General features: G+C 49.3%; 1 protein-coding gene across 1 annotated transcript in view; it reads left to right on the plus strand.

Annotated features, from left to right (window-relative positions):
• DAPK1 (death associated protein kinase 1) overlaps positions 1-21,086 on the plus strand; it is a 164,907-nt gene that overhangs the window by 102,432 nt on the left and 41,389 nt on the right. The gene's annotated exons all lie outside the window — the stretch shown is intronic.

The raw sequence follows: 21,086 nt of genomic DNA on the forward strand, positions 1-21,086 counted from the left end.
ATCCTAACTCCCAATACCTCAAAATGTGACCTTATTTGGAAACAGGATCTGTGCAGATGGATTTCGTTAAGATGAGGTCATTTTGGAGTGAGGCGGGCCCCTAATCCGCTCTGGCTGGTGCCATCATAAGGAGGAGGCCATGTGAAGATGGGGGATTGGAATGATGTGTCTATAAGCTACAAGGAGAGAGGCATGGTGCAGCTTCTCCTTCAGAGCCCTCGGGAGGAACCAAGACCAGCAGCACCTTGATTGTGGACTTCAGCACCTCTGTGAGGCAGTCGGTGTTTGTTGTTTTAAACCGCTCGATATGTGTACTTTGTTAAGGCAGCCCTAGCAAACTAATACGCAAGTGCTAGTTGAATAGAACACTGTACTTCCTAGACTGGGAGCCCACTCACATGCTAGTCTAAAGTTCTGTAAGCAAGTCAAAACTGGAACAAAATACCTGATCACGGCGGCTCCGCCAGGCAACTAAGCCACAATGTGATGCGTAAATCTTACTCCCTGCTGAAGGCCTGGGCAGAAGAGGTGGCAAGGTCTTAACTGAAGGCAGGAGCGGACATCACCCCATCCCCACCTGCTTTGGGATGGTCATCCCTGTAGCTTTGAATCACCTATCTGAAAGTTATCATGTGAAGATTTATAAAGTAAAAATGCTCTCATTGCCATGTAAGTAGTGACACGGTGGGATGTGACAGGGAAATCAAACCTGTTTGGGTTTTCCACTCTTACATTTTTCTCCTTATTTGTTCTGCTTGGAACTTAGAGCAGATCTTGAAATCAGAGTAGCCCTTTTCTTAGCCAGCTTGCGCACTCACTTGCTCTCTCTTTTTGTGATCGGAAATTCAATTTAATTAGTATACTGTGGTTGTAGCCAAGTGCAGGGCATGGAATGAATAAGGCATTCTGTTAATATTTTTCAATTTAGAGATGTAAGTTTTATTTGTTTATTTTTTATTGTGGTAAAAAACACATGAAATTGACCCATCTGAACCACTTTTCGGTGTACAGTACTGTTGTTTGCCCACTGTTGTACAGTAGATCTCCAGAACCTTTTCATCTTTCAAAACTGAAAGTCTATACCTTTGGAATAGCAACTCCCCTTATGAGCTTACTTTTTGACTCTGGCCAGGTTAATAATTGCTGGGATTCAGTTTGCTCATTGCAAACAACCACTGAGTTATACTCAAACATTAGCGCAATCTTAGGTCACTTTAGTCAGGATCCTTGTTAGAAGTTGGCTCCCTCTCTCTTTCATCGCCAAGCGGAGATGAGCTTTTTCATCATATATCAGCACGGTGTCTGTGGATGAATTCATGCCATACTGATGTTAGAGGGTCTGGAATCACAAGAGCTTTTCAAGGAGAAAATGCAGTGATTGGAGTGATGGTCTCAAGCTACCTTAAAAGGGGCAAAGTTGTGTGAAGCAGAATGCAGTTGTAGGGACATGTGTGATGCTGGTTAAGTGAGGTGTCTCTGATGCTGGGGGGCCTGCCAGCCCCCCCCCGACCTGTACCCCCACCCCTGCTCTTGGCTCCGCTCCTCTTCGGGTCCTCACAAGACACAAAAGCACACTCAGATTTCTTCAGTGCTTTTTTTTTTTTTCTTTTCCCTTTTCCCCCCGGCTACCTTTGTTCCCTCTTCTCTGAGCTCACGCCAGCTCTTTTGACTTTTTGAACTTTTGGTTTTATTCAGAGAGGTAATTTCGAAAACTGTGCTGGGTTGCACTTTCGGCACCTTGCTCCTCAGATATCTGCTGTTAGGCAAGAGCAGAGAACCAAAGTGCATTTGGCGGCAGCCCTACTTTTCACAACAGAACAAAATTACATAAAATAGGTTCTCTTCCATTCCGGCGCTCTCTCCAGAAACAAAACCCTGTACCTACATCTCCCCCCACACTCTCACTTCTTGCCAGCGCTGTTGAAAAGTGTTCCCTCAGTGTTTATTCAGTGGGCATTTTCGCTCACGTAAGTGGGGTATTTGGTTGCTGAAAGATCTTAGAAAATTTGGGAAAATGGAAATTATAAAAACTACATGTGGCATCAGAGCTCAAAGATGTGTTGTTGTTTTTTTTTATCACATATTCGTTATCTGAGTATCTGGCTTGGTGTTCTCTGTGCTGTATACGTGAGTTAATCGGTATTTGCAATCTTTGCTTACCTCCAAGAAAGATCTGTGGCCGCTGAGGTCTGGTAGATGGGTAGCAGCGCAGCCTGCCAGCCAGCCTTACGAACGTCCGTAGCCCCACGGACAGGCTGGCTGTTCGTGGACCCCTCCCCAGGGACCACAGACTGCTTTATGACACTCTGGGGTAATCCACATCCCCGGGAACGGTTCGCCCTTCCTCTTGGAAGCCATGGCATGAAATCCTATTATTCTTCCTGCCTTGGTCACTAACTCCCCTAACCAACACTTCGAGAGGATGTAACAGAGGGGAATTCTGTGGGATTGTGGCTTAACTGGCCCCTCAGACATTCTTATCTCCTCTTTTGTCCTGTTGCGTCTTCCTGCGGGCCCGGTTTCTTCTCTGTGTGGCTTGGGCCATCCCAGGGCGAGTCACAGGCTCCCTGTCCTGCTTGGCTTCCTCTCTACATCCAGGGCCCAGGTCCCTCCCAGGCCAAGGGCTGCCATGTTGGTGCTCCAGGCTCAGCCCAAACCTTGCACCTGGCTTTCCTCCATGCTAGTCGTATGGCACCCACGTCTAGGCACACTGTGCTCAGAATTCTGGGATGGTGGACGGGTTCAGCTTGGAGACAGTAGCCTCGGGAGACTCAGCCCCAAAAAGGAGAGCACCCTGACTCCAGGACCTGGGTGGCATTCCCTTCTTAGGCCAGTGTCTACGGCAGGTCAGTAGCAACCACTCCCGATCATCCTTGAGCCTCTTAGAGCCTCCTTTCTGCCTCATGTCATTGCAAAATGTTGCTTAAAAACAAAGGGAAATACTTCTAAAACAACCTGGTATTTGCTTTTTTTCTCCTAATTTATATTTATAAGTAACCGAATATTACCTGACCTTCTCATGTTTAGTGGCTCCTTTTCTTTCCATGAGTGGGATTTGTTTTTAATGCAACCAGAGTCACTGTAAGTGCAGATGAGGGGCCGCAGGGCTCCGGGGGCGTGGTCGTCGGTATTTGCACGTGCCATCCTCAGATGCCAGTTTCATCTCCCGTCTGTGAACCAACGCAGTTCCCACGCGTGGCCGCCGTGTGACCCGAATGCTGCTGTGTGGACAAAGTTAGATGTGAGACATGGGCTTCCGGACCTGGACTTCCCTTGGTGATAGAGGTGTCCGTGGCTTTTCTCGCCCAATATTCAGATGGGGAAATTCAAGTCGAACTGATTGTTTCAGAAACATAGGGTAGAACGTTCACTTCTTCTAAGGTCCTTCCAGTTTGGTGTGGATCTTCGCCAGCTGTCTGGAGAAAGAGGATGTAGGTGAAGGACGAGAGAGGCTTTTCTTAGAGAAGAGAGGGAAGCTGCGCTTCACTTGACTCTTTGGGTCAGCCGCTGTGGGGCCCCTGCCTGGCCTTACCTTATTCAATCCTTGGATGCAGCCCCAGATTATCGTCACCAGCCTGCAGATTCAGGAAGCTGGGTCGGTTCTGTCCAGATCCAAGAGTGGGGGATTCTGATTCACAGACAATTGCTTTTCGGGGAGGAAATTTTTTTGTCTGAGTCCTAAAATTCTGCCAAGCCCGTGTAGGACTTAGCCTACAAGGCCCACTGCCCATCCTTTAAATGCTGTCATCTTTGGAGGTGGTGGGGGAGGTGAAGGACATAGAGAAGATCCCCTCAGACCACTGAGGGCTCTCCAAGCCTGCCCCACTCACTCTCCTCCTCATCTAGAGCTAGGCCAGTCACCTTGACCATTCCCCCCAGGGCAGTGATTTTCAACTTTCAGTGGATCTAGAGCTGTATTTGTGCCTCTCAGTTTCCAACCAGACGTTGTAGCTTTTGGCCACCAACTTGGACTTGGAGGACATTTCTGTTTCTCCAGCGCTGCTTCTCCAGCAGCCGTGTTGTTCTTGCCCCTCATTTCTTAGCATTTCCACGATGCTGGGAAAAGGCAGAACATGTTCTAGTGCAGCTGTGGGAATAATGGAAGTCCAGGAGGCAGGATGGCTTTGTGGCAGCTTTGGTATTACAGCTGCGTGTGCATATTTGTCCCCCTCGATATGTTTCTTTGAGGGCAAGACCGTGGCCGCCTCTGGCACACACAGCACTTAGGACTGTGGTCCAATAAATGTGTGAGAGTCCAAACAGAGCAAGAAGAACATCATGATATAAGGCAAGGGTCATGGGTGTCTCAAGAGCCAGTTGACCGCTGATGTAGATGTTTTTATTCTTGAGTTGCTGATCTACTTGCTTGGGCTTCAGGGAACCTACTGTTGACTAAGTCTTCAAGAGGGTAAGGAATAAAACCTAGACTACAATAGCCAAAAAGTAGAAACAACCCAGTGTCTATCAACTGACGAATGGATAAACAAAATGTGGTCTATCCATACAATGGACTCTTATGTGGCCATAAAAAACAATAAGGTACAAATACTCGCTACAACATCGATGAACCTTGGAAATGTTATGCTAAGCGAAAGAAGCCAGTCTCAAAAGACCATATATCATATGACTGGATTTATATGAAATGTCCAGAATAGGCCAATCTGTAGAGACACAAAATGAATTAGTGGTTACCAAGGGCAGACAGGGTAGTGGTGACGGGGACTGGGGGTGGCTACTAATGGGCACAAGGTTTCTTTTGAGATGGTGAAAATGTTCTTTTTTTTTTTTTTAAAGATTTTATTTATTTATTTGAGACAGAGAGCATGAGAGGGAGGAGGGTCAGAGGGAGAAGCAGACTCCCCGCCGAGCAGGGAGCCCGATGCAGGACTCGATCCCAGGACTCCAGGATCATGACCTGAGCCAAAGGCAATCGCCTAACCAACTGAGCCACCCAGGCGCCCTGAAAATGTTCTAAAATTAGGTTGTGGTGACAGTTGCACAACTCTGTGAATACTCGAAAAACCACTGAACTGTACACTTGAAGAGAGTCAGTTGTATGGTATGTGAGTTTTATCTCAATAAAACTTTAGAAGACATCTCTGATGGCTCCCTACTTCCCATAGAATGAGGCCATGATCCATAGAATGGTGTAGGATGTTTAAATCCATGTCCAGCCTCCTCCTTATATCCAACCATTTCTCCTCCACGCCTTTCACCTCTGCCCCTGATGCTCAACCCACAGAGAAGCTCTTGCCTTTACTAGATTATTCCATGTTCTTACCCCCAATCCATTGTTTATGTTTCACCTCTGCTTGACATCCCAAACCTTGCCCGCCTAGAGAACTCCTACTCATCTCTCAAAGCCCAGCTCACACATTATCCTCTCTCTCTTTGGCTTACCCACCTACCCCAGTTAGATTTAATTGTTTCCTTAATGTGTGTTTTCATCACCTTTTAGAAGTGTGTTGGTTATAGCACTTACCGTAGTGTATTTTAAATGTCTATGTGTATTTCTCCTGCAGGGGACTGTGAGCTTTTCAGAGGATGTGCCAGCATTTTACTTATTTGTCTCTCTGCCTCTGTCTCACCTCTCTCTAGAGGAGGGCATGAATACTAGCACACAGTCCATGCCCGGTAAAAGTGGTTGAAGTTGAATTTAGTCAAGGAGGCCAACGGGGAAATCCTGATGAACAGCAAAGAGGGGTAGAGTAAGGACAGTGGGAATGACAAGAGGGAATGAAGCTGAAAGTTCTGCATCATTCATGATCTGCTGAAAGTAGCCTCTCTCCTAAGAACAGAACAGTTTGTCACACTACCTGATTACCACGTTGGGCCTGAGAGCGCTGGGCCATCTGTGTGAGCTGGGTGCCTGGGATGAAGAAGGAGTAGCCTGGAAGGATAGCTGGTGGGATTCTGAGGGACGGGAACTGAGAACCTACTATGTGCCTGGCATTATGATGCTGGATGTCAGATTGTCACTGGTGTCTAGTATCATGATGACCGTCACATGGCAGGGACTCAATCAACATTTATGCAAAAGGAAAAGAAAAGAAAAGAAAAAAAAAAGAGAAGAGGAGGAGGTGAGCTCGTCAGACAATCAGAAGTCACCTTTGCCCAGCGTAGCATTCCTCATAGAGCCGACCTTGCTCAAACCCTGGCATGGTCCCAGGCTGACTATGCCGTTGAAAAATAGATCCAGATCTCAGCTCCATCTTTCTTAGAGGCCTCAGGTGGGGGTGGTTCTCTGCTCTCTGTCTCCTCTTCCAACAGAGCAGGGTTCAGGCTCCCCGCTCTGCCAGGGTGTTCAGTAGGAGGCACTCAGCTCTGTGCCTGGCTTCTGCCAGTGGCTAGAATCTTTAGTGCTCCTGGAGGGAAACTGAGGCAGGAGGTGGTCTGATAGCTTCTCTACCTGCTGAGCGAATGTCCTCTCTTTCACCTTTCTCACCTCTTCCTCTTCCAACTCTGCCTCCTCCTCCTCAAATCCATCCTTGGACACAAGGGAAGGACCACTCTGCTTTAAGCCCATTTTCAGTCACAGCTTTCCGTGTCTCAGGAGGTGGCTCAAGGACCCCCAGTCTGATGGACCAGTGGTCTGTCATCCTGGGATATCCACGTCGTTAACAACAATTAGCAGCTTTCATTTGAGGCCTTTGGGCTGGATTGTCAGAGAGGATAAACCCGGTCCAGGAGTGGGAGGAGCGCTGGGTCCCTGTGCTTCCCTAGATAATAGCCGTCCCTTGTTTTCAACTAGACAGGACTGATTGATTTTGGAATAAACCTCCATCTATGGCTGTACCAGCTTGGTGGACTTCCCACTGGCCTTTTGTTCCAGCACCTGTTACAGTGACCAGGCTGAAGAGATGTCTGGCTGCCCCGGCTTTTCCGTTTGCTCCCATTTTGCTTGGCCTCATTATTTCTCTGGGTCTCCAAAGCTTGGATTGAAGCCATTTAAGTAAAAAGAGGATGGGTATATGCTGTTGAGTTGATTTCCCTTTATGCAAGCAATCTGTGTGGACCAATTGGAAGCGGAACTGGTTTCTCCCTCAGCCCTTCGTCTCCCACCCACATCCCCACCGTCTTGCCCATGGCAGTGCTTCTCATCCCTTGTCATGTCATGCCAGTGTGCATTGCACGTGGTCATTTGTTCAGAGCACGGAGCGGGGACGGGGGGGGGGGGTGGTCGGGGCGGGGCAGGAAACAGCTGAGGCTCTTTGTGGCTGGAGACGGCCACCCTGAAGGTCCAGCCAGGCACCTCTGGGCTCCATCCAGCCCCCCGCGGGTCGGGGCCCCTGCACCTCTGCACACTTGTACCCTATTTGTGGTACCTAGGTCGGCAGGCTCGGCTGTTGAGCTCTGGGACGCCATACCAGAAGGCCACTTGTGGCCTGTCTCGTGGGCTCCCTGCCTGCACTGGCCCAGTCAGGGATTCCTCCCTCCCTGAGGCCAAGTGTGCCCAGCATTCCTGCATCTCCTGGCCACCGTAAACGTCCCAAGGACGGGACCATCTTTACAGTCAGCCTCCTGTGTATCACCTTCATTGTTGGTGTGGCATTTCCTGAATGTTCTCCAGGATCCACATCTCTCTTGAAATGTAGGGCCCATGACTGCCTGCGGTCCTCAGGATGTTGGCCAGTGGGGGATAGGCCTTGTGCTTGAGTTTCTAAGTCCACACTGCATTCCCTGCACTCGTGTTAAGGGTCTACTCTGACCCCGCACCCCCCCTCTGGCACGCCAGCATCTGTTTTTTCCTGTCTGAATTTGCTTGTAATTGCACCTGGCGTGGACGCTGCTGACTCTCCCGCTCTACCCTCCCTTTCTTCTTCCCCACCACCCCCATCAGAACGGAGGCCTGGGTGGTTCCAGATCCAACGCTTCTCATCGCTCAAACCCAGAAACCTGAGATTCTGCAGGCGTCCACACCGGGCTCCCAACATGGTCCTTTCGTGCACATTATTACCTCTCTTCAAGGGCTTCCTTTGCTCTCATGGAATTATTTGGAAAGCACACTGAGCCATTTTCTACGAAGGTTTTCATGCCTGTGGTCTTCCACTTCTCTCCTCTTTCCCTTCCTGAACTGATGGACTCCATTGTTTTTGTTTGTTTCTAGAAGTTTTCTGGAAGCTCTAAACTGGTTTTATCACTTTGGCATATTTGTATGCTCCCTCCTCCATCCGTTCCTCTTTCCCATGTCGCTTCTCTCTCTCTTCAGTATGGAAACAAAACTTCAAGTAGGGAATGAGAAAACAAGCAAGTGCTCAGAGTTGGGGGGGTGGGGAGGGAGCTGTGGCACACGGGAATTCACCATAGGAGTGATGACCACCTACATGAGACATCCCGGAGGTGTGACATGTCACCCCATTGCCCGATCACCCACAAAACAACCATCAGTGTTTTCTTCTCCAGAGAAGAACCAACCACGTCTCCGAACCAATAGCATGTTTTCACGAGTTGCAATCATTTTGATCTAGTCAGTGGGCAGAGGGCAAGTTGATCCTGTTCCCTGAAAGAGGAAGAGAAACAAAATTGTTTTTGGTTTGTTGGCTTGTTTTATAAATGCCTCATTATATTCCTCATAAAGCTTCTTCAATTAAAAAGAAAAAGAGTGTTTTTTTTTTTTTTGGTGGTGGGGTTGTTTTGGTTTTTTAGTACCTTGTCTAGCTGAAAATCACAGCCTCAGCACACTGTGGCTCCATTATTCCGGTCTTGAATTTGAGCATGCCGTCATTTAAGCGAGGGGTGGATAATCCTGTCAGGGAGCACTCAGACTGGAGCACAGCTGCTCTTTCGGCTGTGGCCACAGCCCCCAGCACCTTCTTCACACCTGGGAAATGCGGTCTGCTCCTGCCTGCTGGTATTGATAAATCATGATGCATTTTTTCGTTACCAACCCAGCATTCTCCTTCTGTCTCGGGTACTGAAAAAAATAGTCCTGATTCTGCTCTTTCATCAGTGAATGAAAGTGATTGCTTTAAAATCTGCATTTTCCCATAGAGACCATGCTTTGATCCAGCTTCGCAGATTAGTCCCTCATGATGATAGAAGACCAGATTTTTGAAGCAAGGGACCTTGGAGATCCCAACTCAATTCCAAAATGTGGGTCTTTCTACAAGATTGGAACCTTCCTTTTCCTTCCACAGCCAGCAGAAGTCATGGGTTTGGTCCCTCACACACAAAGCATACATCCCCAAAAGCATATAGACCCGCTCTCTATTTATTATTCAATACCATTTCAGGCTTTCTTGCCCAGGGCAACTGTCTGTCCCCCTTGAATCATGGAAGCCCCATGTCTGCCAGGATACAAAGGAACTGAAATAAAATTTGTAGTTCCTGGAGAGTTTGAGGATCAGACAGAGCCGCCCAGATGGAGGGGTAACATGGTGGACTGGAGGCGGGTTGGGAGTGGAGGTTTGAGACAAGTTGGGGCTTCTGTGGAGGTTTCTGGACATCAAAGCAGAAGGATTTTTGACGTTTGCTGAGCAACTACTACATGCCCTGCTCTGTGCTAAGTGCTTTTCATTTCATCGCGCTTAATGAAGAAGCCACAAGAAACATCAGCCTCTTTAGAAAGCTTGGTCTGAAAAGCAAAACCCGTAAGGTAAGGAGGTGAACCATTTCCCCTATACCTGGGAGGAAACTCCAGCAGCTGTATTTTTTCTGAATAATTGCCATTCATGGAGGACATTTATGTGCCAGGCATTGAGCTGAGTACATTATAGATGGCATGTCATGTAATCCTCACAGAAGCCCAAGGAGGTGGGGTTCTGAAGCCTCCTTTCTGGGTGTCTTTTGCTTTATAACAAACCACTCCAAAGCTTAATGACTTAAAATGGCAACGGTCGTTTGTTTTGATCGCGGATCTCGATGTGGGCATGGGTCGTGCCAGCTCATCTCTGCTCCCTGGAGCATCAGCTGGGCCACCGCATGGGGCTGGATGGTCCCCTTCCCAGGCAGCTCCCTCACCTGAGTGGCAGGATGGCGCTGGCCGTCGGCCGGGAGTTCAGCCAGGGGTGCTGACTCCGCTCGGTGTGCCCTGCTCCCAGAGCCGCTTGGGGTCACCCATAGCGTGGTAGCTGGGTTCCTAGGCCAAGTATTCCAAACAGGAAATGGAAGCTCTCAGCGTCTTAAGACTGACACGGCATCACGTCTTCCATCTTCCGTTGGTCAAGCAGACACAGAGCCTGCCCAGGTCCGAGATGAGGAGAAAGAGACCGGCTCTCAGTGGGTCATGTAAGAATTTGCAGCCATCTTTATTCTACCAGACGCCCAGAAAGGTGAAGTGCCTTACCCTGGGTCACACAGCTAGCACATGGGTAGAGTCCCCGTGATCCGCTTATTATGGATTCTTTGACACTCCTGAATTGGCCAGAGCGCCCGACTGACCTCATTCCAGACTTCCGTACCTTTTCCTACCATTGACTGGGCCTGTGCATCAACCTCACCATAGCTGCAGACACCCAGGAAAGCACATTCTAGAAACATTCCTAAATCACTTCACTTGGATTTGGAATTGACTTTAGGAGCAACCCTGGCAGAATCCTAGGCTTGAAAACAAAAGAGCCGGGGGTGTGTGAGACCCATCTTTAGATTTGGGAATGAAGATGTGTAGGTCACAGAGTGTCTTGTGTTCTGTGACCATGTTGTTCCTGAGCAGGGCTTGGCAAACTACAGCCAGTGGGCCAAAGCCTGCTGCCTATTTGTGCACAGCTCTGGAGGGGGAAAAAAAATGGCTCTACATTTTTAAACGGTTGAAGGAAAAAGCAAGAAGACTATATAGCAGAGTCGAAAAGTTGCAACAGAGACCAAATAGTCTACAAAGCCTCTGACAGAAAAGTTCGTTGACCCCTGTTCTAGAAGGCAGGATCGGGACCTGTGTTACCAGAGCTAGATTTCAGGTCTACATGAGAAGGACTTTTCTGACTAGAGTCGTCCGTGAGGAATAGCAGCTCACAGCTGAAGGTTATGCAGACAGGTGGCGGAGCCGAGGATGCTATAGATCTGTGGTGTGCTGGAAAAAAATGTGTAACAGCCGGCTCTCCAGGCAAGGGAAGCTCTGATTTGTAATGTTTGTCTATTTCTATGGTACAAATCCCACCGTGGCCAGTTGCCAGTTCCAACTTGATGTCACTTCAGGCAGAGTGGGGAGGAGACGCACGTAAGCTGCTCTTGGAGCCCCAGTTTACCACCGCGACAGGCTCAGGGGATCGACAGCATGGCATGCTGCCCCTCAGGTAGCTCCCAGGCTAGGGACACACATGGGTTTGGGGAGGAACATCAGTGCTGGAAAAGCCTTTGAAATTCCACCCGCCTCTCTGGGCTCACAGGCAGCCCTTGTTAAAATCTGCAAACGCGGCAAGATGAGGACTTGCCCCGGCTCCCTCGCTGCTAAGCTCCACCTGCTGTTTCATTGTCTGCACATTTGGTTTCGAAAATCTTGATTTCTGCAAAGAGTGGTAAGTTTGAGTGCATCCAGTTTTAGAACTTGTTTAAAGCATCACTTTAAGCAAAGTTAGAAGACAAATGACAGATTGGGAGAAAACACTGGGAATCTAGAAGAGATCGAGGTTTAGAGTCGAGAGGATGATGGAACACTTATCAGTTGAGTAAAATTAAGAAACAGTTGACAGTCCAGTAGGAAAATGGGCAGAGAGTGTGGACCGTTTACACTCACGCAGATACAAAAGGCTGATCAATGTGAAAAATGAGCAGTCTTTTGATCTGAAAGAGCAGCTGTCTGTCTCACTGCTAGCAGGGACACGTTGGGTACGGCAGTGAGTCATTAATGTCATCCACTGGATTGGCCCAAAGTAATAATACTAAGCACAGGCGTTGTGTGGTTGGTATTATACAAGCTGCATCACGTTCGCCAGCTACAGCTGGAGGAGCATAAACCGAGACTGAAAACAAGCACATCCCAGGGCGCCTGGGTGGCTCAGTCGGTTAAGCGTCTGCCTTCGGCTCAGGTCATGATCCCGGGGTCCTGGGATCGAGCCCCGTGTCAGGCTCCCTGCTCGGCGGGGAGTCTGCTTTTCTCTCTGCCCCCAACCCCCGCTCATGCTCTCTCTCGCTCTCGCTCTCGCTCTGCACTCTCTCTCAAATAAATAAAATCTTTAAAAATAAATAAAATAAAAACAAGCATATCCTATGACCTAGAAATTCCAAATCAGGCTATGCATCTGAGGGTCTAGAAAAACCCTTACATCTTTAGGAGGCAGGTGCACACACAAAAAATCATTGCCTCGTAGTTTGTGATCGTGAAAAATTAGAAACAACATAGAGCCCATGAGCCAGGGAATGGCCAAGTAAACACGGGTCTGACATCCCCATGGCTGTCGGGCAGCACACAAAGGAGCACGCAAGAGCTCGCACCAACGAGCATTGCCAGAGTGAGGTAGCAAGCTGCAGAATGATGCGCATATACTCTGATACCATTTATGTCCTTAAAATGTAGTGCTGTGCAGTTCACAGAATATACAGAGAAAGTTCTGGGGGGCTACTCAGCATATTCAAAGTAGTGTACGCTTCGGAGGAGGTGGAGAGGGAGAGGGCCCGGACTGGGGAGGAGGGCGATAGTCAGAGGGACTTCAGTTTTATATATGGCTGTTTTAATTTTTCTTAAGGAGAATATGTATTTCTTCTACAATATTTTTAAGAGGCCAATTAAAGGGGCACCTGGCGGTGGCTCTGTCGGTTCAGTGTCGTATTCTTGGTTTTGGCTCAGGTCGTGATCTCAGGGTCGTGAGACCGAGCCCTGCATCGGGCTCCGCACTCAGCGTAGAGTCTCCTTGAGACTCTCCCTCTCCCTCTGCCTCTCCCCCGCCCCCCGCGCCGTGCTCGCGCTCTTTCTCTCTCTCTCTTCCTCTCCCAAATAAACCGATCTTAAAAAAAAAAGAGAGAGACCAAGTTAAAGTTCTGTCCTACCCAAATGGAGTGGCTTCTGTAAGAGAACGTGCCAGCTCCCTGGGTAAGCACAGACCTGCTAGGTTGGCCACGTGGGGGGCTGCAGGGCAGAGCAGGGCAGTGTCCGGGTGTGGGGGTCACTTTGGCCCTTGAGACTGAGCTTCCCTTGAGGAATGTCCCTCATCACCTCTCTCACCTCCACACAGGCCTTGGTATTCCCTTCATGCTCTTGACTGACTAAGCAAGGAACCACTTTGTCTGAAATCTTTTGTTGCACTGTCTAGACGGGACCATGTTAAAGACGAGAAATGGTCACAGTGGGCGGATGGTGTTGGGGTGGGACTGCTGGCACTTCTTCCTGCTTTGCCTGCGCCCGCCTCCCCCCTCAGCACACACTTTCTACCGTCGTCCCCCTCGCTGCCCTCAAGTACACCTGACTCCTCTGTGTCCAGACCCAAGGAAACGGAGCCGGGGCCCACCTTCCAACTTAAATGTCTAAGAACCCACCTCTTCTCCAGGTTTGTGGCCTCAGGAATGTTTCCTCATTTCAGGGAAACCCTGTTTTTTGTTTTTTAAAGATTTTATTTATTTATTTATTTGACAGAGAGAGCGAGAGAGGGAACACAAGCAGGGGGAGTGGGAGAGGGAGAAGCAGGCTCCCCGCAGAGCAGGGAGCCCAATACGGGACTCGATCCCAGGACCCTGGAACCATGACCTGAGCCAAAGGCAGATGCTCAACGACTGAGCCACCCAGGCGCCCTGAAACCCTGCTTTTTAACCACAGTGAGTAGCCTCACGGCCACGTCAGAATCCCACCCCGTAAGCTGGCGTCTGGACGAGAGACACAGAGAGTAGCTCACGGGTTTTCCTCACCCGGACACCCGTGACTAAGTGGAGTGGAGGTCGGGGACAGCTGCCTGGAATATTAATCCAAGTGCCGGGTGCCAGACGCTCATATCCTAAGTCATATTTTTCTCCTTTTATCCCTAGCAGTAATAATGAACAGTAGGTATTATTATCCCCATTTTATAGACAAAGAAACTGTCTCTCGAAGTAACTTAACCCATCTGAAGTCACAGAGCCCAGATCGAAACCCATAATGCCTGCCTCCAACGCCTTTTACCCTTGGAGTGACGTTCTTCCCGTAGGGATTTCATTCTAGAAACCCTCAGAAGGTTCCACCCTGCTTTCGGCACCGCCTTTCTGGGTAGAGTGAAAGATCACTCCCCCCCATGAATTTTGAGTGTCAGGCATGCTGTTCTGTGAGAATCCCCAGAACTCCTTTTAAGTTGTTCCTTGAACTTGAATTTGAGGTGAAAACAGAAAATGTATTTTCAGAGACAGCTTATGTTTTGGATTCAAAGGAAGCAGGGCTAATTCAGAGGAGGTGTGAAGATTAGGAACTCCTTTGATGCTATTTATAAGGTACCTTGGGGGCAACACGGTATATAAGCAGAGAATGGTGTTCTCAGGCCCCCAGTCTGCCGCAGGCCTTAAATCTTAAACCTATTTCGCAAAATCGAGAAGGAGGGTATTGTGTTCACCTTTCCCTTTGGATTCCCAGCTTCAGTTTTGCATTCCCCAAAGTCCTCAGTTACCCAGGGGAATTCAGTTGGAAGGTGAGAGGTGAGAGTGTGAAAACCCTCCAGGGCTTCCCCTAGATTAACAAGAAAGAACATTCTGCAGGGAGTGAAGACAGTAGAGGCAAGAAGTGGCTGGGCACTTGCCCTCGACCTTCACATCACTTCCGCCAGGAGAGGTCCACCACATCTCAGAGTGTCAGGGGAATTACATTGGGACAGGACCAGATATGCATTTCTCCCCCCACATTTTTCGGACTTGGATTAAAAGTTTTTGTAACAGTGCGTGAAGGGACCCTTCCTTCCTAGGAGAATCTGAAAGTGAGGCTAATGAAAAACATTAGTGGATTCTAATTACCCTCACCGAGTCTCATTTGCTCTTGCCATCCTGTAACGTTTTGCTTGCAGCCTGTGAGCAGCTTCTGCCTATTAGGGCTTGGACTATACCCACCTCCCGAAAAAAAGGAAAGAGATATGTTGAAGTCCCAACCCCTAGCACCTCAGAATGTGACCTTCTTTGAAAATAGAGCCTTCATGGATGTCGTCAAGGGACAATGAAGCCACTAGGGTGGGTGCTCATCCGGTCGGGCTGGTGTCCTTATAAGAGGGGAAATTGAGGCACAGACACAGACATGCGTAGGGAGAGGCCATGTGAGGGCTGAGGCCCGGAGTGAGTGGTGCTTCTCCAGACCGAGGACGCGAGAGGTTGCTGGCACACTGCCAAGAGCTAGGAGAAGCAAGGAAGATCCCTCTAGAGGGTTCAGAGGGAACACTGTGCTGCCAACAGCTTGGTTTCAGACTTGGAGCCAACAGAACTTGAGACAAGAAATTTCTGTTAGTTGGGCCACCCCGTTTGCTGGTGTGGTCCTAGCTAATTGATACAACTACTATACCTCACCCCCATAAAATGCACATTTAGGTGAAGTAAGACCGAGAATTTCAGTTCGTCCATCATAGGTAATGTGACATGTTTTCCGAAGATGATTGCAACATCCTCTCCTGTCCTACATGCTGTCTAGAGCCTTGAAGTTCCCCCATCAAGAGATGAATTCTAACCCCCCTCCTCTTGAATCCGGAGGAGCTTTCGACTTGATTTTAGTGCTGTATGGCTGCTGAAGCAGCTTCCACCCTGCTTGCTGGGACACTGGTCCTGGAGCCCGGAACTTCCATGTCAACAGTCTCCTGGTCTTGAGTCCGCCATGCTGTGAGGAAGCCCAGACTAGCCCAGGTGTAGAGGCCGCATGGAGCCATGAGTTTACATGGAGAGAGGTGCCCAGACAGTTCCCCAGGTGGTCCAGCATCCCTGTGCTGTCAGCCGCAGCTCCTGTCTGATTGCCACTCCTGTGACAGACCTGAAGCCGGACCTCCCCAGCCAAGCCTTCCCAGATTCTGGATCCATAGAAACCAAAGGAGATAAGAAAATGATTATCATGCTTAAAGGCACTAAGTTCTGGGGAGATGTGTTGCCCAGCACTAGATAATTAGAACAGTTAGCGTACTCTGTGCTTTGCATTGGTTGCTTTCCTCTAATTTTAATTTAAAAAATACATTGTATTCTTACTTCTGATTAAATAGATTTGTATTTAGAACAGATGGAACACAACTGCAAAATATCAGTGGCTTAACGTAGTAGGATTTACCTCTCACTCAAAGTACAATGTGGATGTTGCAGGTTGGATGGCTGTCCTCCAGACAGTGACTCAGGGATCCATATTCTTTCTTCTTAATATCTCTGCTGCCCCTGGTCCCCCTTGGGGTCCTCTGCTGGGTCATTAGTTGTTCAGGTAGCCAAAGAGAGAGGGGAGAGAGTGAGCGGAGGATAGTACAGGATATTACAGAGGCGAGGCCTGAAAGAAGGAAGTAGGAAGTAGATTCTGGGAAATTGTATTTTTGTCATATTCCCCCAGTTACGACGCACAGGAAGGTCAGGAGTCACTTGGCCCAATTGTTCAACCCTCTCATTTTATGGATGGCAACGTTGAGGCCCGGAGCAGTGCTGGGAGCTCCATACTTTCCTCCAAGTCACCCACAGCCTAGGGCCAGAGCCAGGGTTGGGGGCCTATGTGCTAAGGTCCCTCCAGTCCTCCCTCTGGCCATGCCACCTCCCAGGGCCGGTGTGATAGCAGGCCAGGACCCCGGGAGCGTGCCCTGAATTGTTCCAGTGGCTCCCCATTCAGCACATGGGGAAACCAGCCCAACACTGATGAATCACAGCATTTGCCTTGAGATACCTCATCAGGTGTAGTTAGCTTGTAGCCAAGAGTCCCTTGCAGTTTAGCTTATGACCAGATCTAGTCCAGAACACGTCCTGCTATATCTTGGACAATTACTAGCCAAAGTCAGGGACCCTGAATAGTATTATAATTTAGAAATTGGAATTCTGTAATAATGTCTCTGTCACTCTGAAGGCCCCCTTTGTTTTTAAAATTCTGAGGTATCCTAACTACATTCCGTGACGGCTACCTTTTAGGGGAGGCATTGGCAGCAGAGGAAGGCGTGAGGAGGAGAAGGAACCTTCCTACCTTCCAGCTTTCTTGGTGAACACAGCAATGCTTATTAGCATGCATTTCACACAATTTCCATGATAATGCTATAATTTCAAACACTCTGAGTCAAAGACCTAATAAAGGAGGTTAGACTTGCTTTCTCAATTTGCTGCACAGATTGTGCATCTCTCCCTCCCCATCAGTCTTCCTTCTCCTAAGCAAAATGTAAAATTTGGAACAAAGGGTGGAAATACCAAGGTTTTGACTGATCTTATTAACATTATCCTGCTGTTCGCCAACAACATCGTAAGCATTTGCGTTCTGGTTCTAAGCATGTATATGGAAAAAAATCCTCCGGTCACTTTCAACCTTCTGAGATTTGGGGAACAAATGGGATAAATTATCCAATGATGCTTATCGTGCCCCCAACCTTCACTGAAGTCATTTAGTGTTGCCTTGATTAATGACTAAATATTTGATAAGCTATATTTAAAATTGATGGCTAGAACATCTGCCTTCCCGTACTGGTGTGAAGGAGAATGTATATATTTGTAATGGCCTTCAGGGCACCACGGAGCCAGTGATGGGTCCAGGCCCAGTGAGATGGGGGCCCTCCCAACACTGCTGAAGCCCAGCTGAATGATTCCCTGGATGAGCCACAGCATGGACCTTATCATGAACACCATGAGGTTTGAACAGTGCCTGGAGAAGGGTGGCGGAGAAATCAGAGATGATTCATGCCTCCTTCCTCTCAGTCTTGGTCAGGCACCACCACTTTGCGGGCTGGTCCCTCACTCTCCTTCACTCTGGGGGCTCCAGGGTTGTTCCTGGCTCTCACTAATGTGGTCAGGAAGCACTGTGGGAGTTGAGTTGCTCAAGACAGGAAGACTGAATAGGGCAGGAGGTGAGCAGGCCCAGGGAAAGGCAAACCTGGTTTCTGTTGGCCGAACCAAGTGAACAGACCCAGTTCAAGATAGTGTTCTGGTCATCTTTTGCTGTGTAACAAACTACCCCCAGATCTGGTGGGAGGCAGGATAGGTTCCCAGGGGAGCAGACTTTGAGATGGAGAAGAGTGTGCAAGATGTTTATGAAGAACTGCCATTAGGATCAAGACATGGAATGGAGGGGAAGGAGCAGTTGAGTGCAGAAGAGGCCATGCTGCCTTGCAGCTCAGTGACAGCCCCAGCTGGCCCAACAGAAAGTTCTGAAGGACCCTTAGAGTTGCCCCAGGTTGAGATGACCTGACCTTTATGTCAGGGTAGGCAAATCCAGGTGGCCACCTATTTTTATAAATAAAGTTTTATTGGAACACAGCTACACCCCTTCATTTACATTTTGTCTGAGGCTGCTCTCTCCTTACTTGGGCAGAGTTGAGTAGTTGTGGCAGAGCTCTATGGCCCCCAAAGCCTGAAATATTTATATCTAGCCCTTCATAGAAGTTTGTTCAGCCCAGCTTTATGTTCCTATGCTCAGCAGCCCCTGGGCGTGACATTGGGCAGCAGCTTCCTGCAGAGGCAAGCTCTGGTGTCCCCACGGTAGTCAGCTAGCAGGTCCTTCCTCCACGGGGAGCATGGGTGGTGCTCACCATGTCCACTAAAGCAGATTGAAATGACCATTTTATTTTGCACACGATTTTGTGAGTCAGGACTTCTAGAAGGGCTCAGATGGAGAGTCTGACTTCCTTGGCGTCAGCTGGCCTAGAGGATCCACTTCCAAGATGTCTTCCTTGCTTAATGCTCTTCGGCTTCTTTCTCTGTTTATGGGGCATCCCATCTTCCAGTGTTTCTTCGTACCGCATGAGGTGGTTTTGTGATCATCACACTTCTTCGTGAAGGCTTCAGCATGTGGTAGCCACAGGCCTACGAAGACCCACACCGAAGCCAGCGCGGAGTCACTGCTCTGTCTTATTGGTCAGAGCGGCCGCAGGATCTGGTGAGATTCAAGGTGGCGGAGCCCCAGAGGCGCGATCACAGCTCAGGAGAGCGTGTGGCAGGACATCCTGTGGCGCCATCCTTGGACAATACAGAATGTCTCAGTGGGCCGGTAGCTGGCTCGTCCAGGTCACAGAGCTCTTCGTGCGTCCCAACCCCACGGTCACCATCATCCCGGGGGTGGCTTGAAATGGCCGTGAGAGCAACAGGACACCTCGGGAATGGAATGGACTGGGCCTCGTCCCCAGCCCCAACCCCAGAGAGCCCATTGTTAAACATGGACCAGCACACCACTGTCGCTGTGGGAGGGCTTTCAGTTTGAAACCAGATGAGAAGAAAAACAGCATTTATTGAGCGCCAAGGACTCTCCATGCCCTGGCACCTCAGAACAACTCTGTGGTGTGCGATTGTCCCTTATTTTACAGAAGAGCAGTCCCAGGCTCAGCAAGGTTGGGTAATGGGGCAGGATTTGAACTGGGGTCTCCTCAGCCCCTGCTGTCCTGCCCCACAGAGCCTAGAGCCCTCAGGAGAAGGAAACGGGTTGCTCTTCACTGACCCAAAGGAAGCTCAGGTCCGATGTGAGGTGGGGAAAGCTGCCTAAGAGCAAAGGAACAAAGGCCTGGCCTGGAGCTGCAGTGGGACCCAGGCCCCCGCCCTGCACTGAAGTTTTGGGTACTAGCAGGTTCACCCCATCTCCAGGCATCCAACCCCAGCCACTTCTCACTGTCAGGAAACTTCCGATGTGTCCAGAGGCACAAGTGGTCTGTGTGAGCGAGCAGGAGTGGGGACGCCCCTGAAGGCAGGACAGGGTGAGGCAAGGCTGGGCCAGCCCCCACAGTCTCAGCAGCACCCCCTTCCCGGGAGCGCAGTGGTTGGGCCAGACAATGGACTTGAGGGGGCGGGAGAGGGGAGAAGCAGGACGGGAAGGGGGTTTTCATGTTGGACCCCTGGGGCAGGTGGCATGGCATTCGACAGGGATGGTGGTGACCCTCCTTCAAATGGCACCCATTCCGCTTACTGACCTCAGCCTCCTGACGGACTTGGTAGTCTCTTCGTGTATATTTATTACCTTCTGTTGGTCAAATCCTCAAAGGACTAAGTCCTATGATACCTGTCTGGTGAGAAAATGGGGCCCAGTGTGAAGGAGTAAGCTTCCAGCTGCAGAGTTAAGATGTGTACCGGGTGCGCCAACTCTGGACCTTACCCCACCACGTGGTCCACGGCAGCGCTGGCCAGAGATACGGAAGCACCTAGATGATAGAGCATCATCCTCAAAATTACTTGGTTCATCATTTCCCATTTTTCCCTCCCTTCCCCTCCCTAGAGTTGAAGGAATCCCTCTCCCTGTTTTGTTGGTTTTAAGAAGAATAAGAAGATAGAAAAGTGAGGAGTGGTGGGTTCCCAGTGCAGTCATGGCCAAGGGCTCCGTGGAGAGAGGAGGGCAGCAGGCCCCCAGGGTGCAGGCAGGGAGGCCCCTACCGTGGGAGTGTCAGTCAGTGCCGCCTATAGACCTCTGCCATCCAGGCAGGGCTCCTGGCCTTCATGGCTGGCTCAGGCTCTGGGGCCCATGGTAGGTCTGTATGAGCCCTCTGCTCGGGTCCCAGGAGTCACCTCGCCTTTCAGATAAACATCCAAATGCTAAATATCAGAGGGATGCTGTGCATCAGGAGAATGCAATTAAAACTTTGAAAAATGTTCCTCACTTTTGAGAGTGCTAAGGATCACCTGGGACGCTGGTTAGATATTCTGCATTTCTCGGTCCCCACTCTCAGAAACTCTCAGGCAGCAGGCTGGAACAGAGGTCCAGAATCTGCATTTTTAAAAGGCCCCAAGCAATCCAGATGCTAGTGGACCTGGGGCCAGGCTAAGAAAAACAACTTAGAGAGTGAAGGGGCAGGATCTGACCCCTTTCTTGAAGACGTCGGCTTTCTTGTCATTAGAGTTTAATCTCGTAAGCACTGGTTTTCTTTTCTGGATGTGGAAGTGGTAGGTATGTTTATGGAGCTGTCTTGCCAAAAGAAATATAATGAACACAGCATTTATGTGCATAATTGCAGTTAATTATTATGTTGTGAATGAATGGTTAAACTTGAGAAAAGATGAACTTATAAAAACTCTTATTAAAAGTTCCCTGTTATTTGCCATTAATTACTGCTGTGGATTTCTTCAGGGAGTTTGTTCGCTTATTCACC

Source organism: Leptonychotes weddellii, chromosome 14 (assembly GCF_054177405.1).
Source record: "Leptonychotes weddellii isolate Sample4059 chromosome 14, ASM5417740v2, whole genome shotgun sequence".
NCBI lineage: Eukaryota > Metazoa > Chordata > Mammalia > Carnivora > Phocidae > Leptonychotes > Leptonychotes weddellii.